Genomic DNA, 5,528 nt, shown 5'->3' with positions numbered 1-5,528 from the left:
ATGAATGCAGATATCTGTTTATAGAGACTACATGTGAATGCAGATATCTGTTTATAGACTATATTTGAACTAGTACATTTAGACTTGATTTACTACATGTCATACCTGATGTACAGATGGACCTGATTAAGTGATAGCCATGTCAAAAGCAGATGCTTTGATAATGGACACAAGGGGTCATTGTATGGTTTAATGAGAATGAAGATGATGGGAATCAATTTAACACCTATGGCAGAATAGAGAAGGTTCCAGAGACTCTCTTATGAGGAGGTTTATGTTGGTTTTAATATAATCACCTATCTGCACATGCCACGTTCTTTGAGATTCAGACTGAGCTCAACAGATTCCTCTACAGAAATATCCACAAACTGTCAGAAAGTAACATTTGAATCTTTGTGAACCGCCAACCTCTAAACAGATTTAGTCTCTAGCCAATGCCCATTCTCTCTTTTGCATTTGCTCCTGTTTTAATTGGGTTATGGGTGTCACTCAGTGTGTCTCGGGCTGTCTGCAAGAGCCGTTCCATATTCCTGATGAGGTTCTGTCTTCTAACCCCCTTTCTCAGGCACTCTAATCACCTCTCGCCGCTCCAGGCAACAGACAAACTGTACCAGACGCACACGGAGGGAAAATTGCTTTTATTTTGGAGGGGCCTTGTCTAAATTAATTGTGATTTTTTTTTTTTGTATTCACCGGCGGTTAACTAAAATGTTTGCTCTGCTAACATGGCCTAGATAAAGATATTCTCAACAACAGCATGAGAATGAACAGTGGTTTCACAACTACATGTATGGTCAACTCTTCTCCCAAGGCCTGACTCACGCAACTAATGTCATGACGAGTGACAAGTCGTCTCGTCACACACCTATTACAGTGTCGCAAAAACTCTTAGGCTGCATTCAGACTGACATTAGCTCTGTGTGAAAAAAATGCAGCCCTCTCATTGATTTGAATGGAACCAGTCCGTCAGCGCAGTGAAGGTGCCAACGCACGGGGCTTCGACAAAACAACTCGGGGTCATCCAGCAAATAAGCAAATGAGTTGATCGTGGGTAAACTTTTTCCTGCAACACAGCGTCATACGGCAAGGTGCTGCATTGGCAAATCAAATACGAGTGCACATTCCTGGCAGATTACTTAGTATATGACATACATATTTTTACTGTTCAGCTTGCAATCGTGGCGATGAAAGATAAACAGTGTTGTCGCTGTGATAACTTTCCAGAGCCTGTAAGCATTTTAAACCATTACTCATCTGTTATTCCAACTGGACTTCCTGAATTGGATTTTTTTGTCTAACCATTAAACAACACACCCTCACCAACACAGCCCCCTGCTTTGTTTTAACGCAGGACTGTTTTCAGTCTGGATTCCTGCTTAGGGTGGAGGTCAGAGTTAGCCTAGGTCCTACCAGACTCTCATACATTTCATTTGTACAGAGAGTCAGGCCACTCTCCATTGACAAGTGTTAACTTCCTTGAAGGCGGGTACTCTGTTGAAGTTTAAAACTATTGGATCTGCCCAGAGCCACTCTGCATCTGCCATAACCAATCGCTAACGTTTGGTCGTAACGTCGGCTTAGCATCGCTAGCGTTCGCCTTAGCCAACTCCTTCACCACTAACGGAGCGAGCTAGAAAATCTAACTTTTCCCGAACCCCATCGGAAGGAGGGTCACAACATCATGGCCACCAACAAAACTTCTGGATATTCGACAGCGTTGCCACAACGGACCGAATGGCTTTGCTCGCATCTTTCTCTGCCTACAACTCAAACTAGCCCACAACCTCAACGTCATTGTTCTCAGCCACCCCCTCGGTGCTCTGATTGGACTGGTAATGATTTGGCCGGAGAAAACCCGCGAATATACCGCAGACATAGTACTGAAGGAAAATGAAAATTGAGCGGAAGTACGTAGGAGGGCGGAGCCAGGCTAGGTCAGAGTGGACAGTCACAGAAAATTCAACTTGGACACTGGAAATTGTTTGCATCCTATTCCCTATCAGCCAGCAATGTTTGTTTCAACCACAATCTTTGCTTAAGCTTAACCAATCATTAACCACAGGGGCACCAGATCAGAAAACAATAACATGGGTTGTTTTTTAAGGCAACTGATGGATTGATGGTGATTCATTCCCCCTAAGAGCATATTTTGTTTAAGAAACTCACTTTCTAAAAAGCAAGCGTGAGAAACATTTTCTCACCATGATAACCCTGTCTCCATCCTACTCATCCTTTTTCCATCTTCCTTACACCTTGCTACTCTTTTCTCCTGCCTTTACGTTCCATTTTCTCATGGTATCCACACTCACATCTGTCCTTCCTTCCTCCCTCCAACCTCTTTCATCCTGTCTTCTACTGTGCTTACCTCTTCCTCGTCCCTCTCCTGCTCATCTGGCCACCCCCTCCCTTCCGCCTCCCCTCTCCCCTGCTCAGCCTTCTTGTCCGACAACTCCGCTATTAACCTCTGGCCTCGTGTCTCTCCTCCCATCACCGCTGCAGTAATTAGGAGGTCAATCCAACCCTCCTCTATCATTTACCCTGACACACACACACACACACACACACAATTGGTTTTCTCTGATAGCACACAATGTGACAGATTAATTGTGTTACCAGCTCTGCCCAAACGCACACATAAAAATATATACATGCACACTTAAAATAAAAATATATATGCCAGTACAAATTAGAAAAAGTTGACACTAAATAAAAAAACCGATTGCTTGTATAAAAGCAAAGCTGATCATTGGTCACCTTTAATGGTAGAAGTCAACTTGTAAGGGTGGGGAGATTATTCAATATTGCAATAAAGAGTCCCTCCATACAATCATTTCACACTAGCAAAATACATTTTTAGATCTTGCGTCACATTTATTAAGTCTAAGTCTAATTGAACGACGGTAACTGGTTTAAGTTTAACGAGAGAATGCACGTCCTTTGAAAATTATAGAAGTCTTAAAAATGTAATTAAGTCTCAGAACAACATACGTACAGTATGCTTGACTTGCACTCTTCTAAATACACAGGACATGTTTGACTTCACTTTAAAATGCTAATTAGGTTTTATTAATGACAAAAATGCTTTTCTAATCCTGGTGATGCAAGGGCTCATCCACCAGTCACATGGTTTGGACTAGGGGTGGGAATCACCTGAGGCCCCACAATTTGATATTATCACGATACTTTTGTCATGATACAATATTATTGCGATTTTAAACATGTTGCGATATATTGCACTTTATTACTTTTTTTCCAACGTCAAATTATGTCCCCAAAGGAAAACTTTGTCAACATCTGTTTTATTTAAAAAGATCCATTTTTGTGTTTGTCGTAGTGGACTGAAAACAAAAGCAATTGATTTTATTATTCAGTCCCTCCAGAAAAACGCAATTATGCGATCGCATAATTCAATGCATAATCAACCAAATATTTATATTTATGCGGGGGCCGCATTTTTTCAAATACGCCGCACTTTCGCTGCATAAATTGCCGATTTCCGCGCCAAATATGCGGGGCTTGCATGATTTCATAATCCCCGCATTTTTGTTGCAAAAAAGTCACATGTATCTTAGCAGAAAGTTGAAAAATGTTGCGTTTACTTCACACAAGAGCAGCCATTTTCCCCTGTTGCCGTGGGAACGTTATGAAGTGACGTTATGAAGTGACGTTATGAAGTGACGTTATGAAGTGACGTTATGAAGTGACGTAATTATGCGACGTGAACATCATCGAAAAGCTGCAAACCCCGCGATAAAGCCATGATGAAACTGCAGTTTTTGCAAGTTCCCGCAATTTCATCGCATAAAATTGCATAAATATCCCGCATATTCCATCGCATTTTTTAAGAAAACGTGCCGCATAATCAAGGATTTTTGCCCGCAACAATCACAAAAAAACTCTATTGATCTATGATTATTCTAGCACCAAAATGTAAAGTTCTCATGTGCAATTTATATAATAAATAATAAAATAAAAATAAAATAAAATATATGACACTTCTGCCTGGTGCTAAATTTTTCATTAATTTATTTTTAGTGTTGCAAATGTTGATTGGTGGGTGGGTGAGACAAATGATTCTTCCTATTTGACCATGTTATTTCGAAACAATTAGTGAATGCACTATAATAATAGTCATAATGCAGTCTCTTTTATTTAATTACATTCAAAATAATTATCACAACAGAAATGTTGTCCACACTGCTATATTAGTACGTATGTCATGAAAACGTCACATGTTAACAGATTTTGGAATTAAATATAAATGAATGAAAGCTTACACACAATCATATTCAATATGGTAATTTGATGCATCATTTCAAAGTGTGTTATTAGCTAATCATGCATTTTAGAATATGTTTATCTCCATACTACAGTACACACACACACACACACACACACACACACACACACACAGCAGGGTTGACAGCACTGGGCAATGAGCTGTCAGAGCAGTCTCTCTGCATCACACAGGTCATTGGCTGATCCCTGTCTGTCTCTTTCTGTCTGTCTCTCTCTCCCTCTCACCCCTCCTCTGTGTCTCATTAACACAACATACAATTAAAGTGTGTGTATCAGTGTCAGACCCCTGCTATTAGCACCTCAGCCTAAATGGCACTTGGCAGGGAGCTGAATCGCGGCTTCCTCCTCCCAGTCAAACAATTAAAGGCCTCAGACACGCGATCAACGCCGAAACACGTTAACACCTAATTAGCTTGACACGGCAGTGTACAGCACTGCTGCGCTGTTTGCAGGTGGCCTGACACTGTCCAGCCCCTGTCACCTCTGTTTGCATATGACCATTCAAACAGCCAAATGCTGTTCATTCTCTTTCAAAATATTGAGATTGATGAATGAAGATTGCCTTGCCATGGTTGTTGTTGCTGTTGTTGGGTTGCTCGTGTTATATAAAGCAAAGTCTGCATATTTACAACGATCAAGTCAAACTACTGTCAGCACTACCAGACTCCGCTAGCTGGTGCGTTTCCCAAAATATGCAATGGCTCCTACAAACAAAAAGCAGACTTTCTTATAACCCACTGAACAGGTCACCAGCAGGGATGACATCCAAAAGGAGGGACAAAAAAAATGTGGGTGAATTTCTATGACGTCCCATCAATTAATTGATTTCGTTCACTTAGAAACAAACCAATGTTGGGTCACACTGCAGTAAAACAGCAGTATGGACTGTAGACGAAGGAGCAGAAGGGAAAACAATTTTAAACAAATCCTTTCTAAAGTCTCCAGACTGCAGCGAATCTTACACACTCCATCTATCCCTCCTTCTCACACACACACACACACACACACACACACACACACACAAAACACACCCTCTCCCACTCTGCAGCAGTAAATATCTGAGATCTAAATCCTCTTCACAGCGTTGCCTAATTACTCCCAACAACATGGTAGCTGATTAACTTGTAATTGCTGCTCTGAACACAGCCCGTCCCTCTCTCCTCGTTAGGGTTATTACTGACTATAATTACCGCTAATGTGCAGAGAGGAACACACACACTCGCACACAT

This window comes from Sander lucioperca, chromosome 14 (genome assembly GCF_008315115.2).
Source record: "Sander lucioperca isolate FBNREF2018 chromosome 14, SLUC_FBN_1.2, whole genome shotgun sequence".
Classification (NCBI taxonomy): Eukaryota; Metazoa; Chordata; class Actinopteri; order Perciformes; family Percidae; genus Sander; species Sander lucioperca.
Note: the sequence above shows the minus strand (reverse complement) of the source record.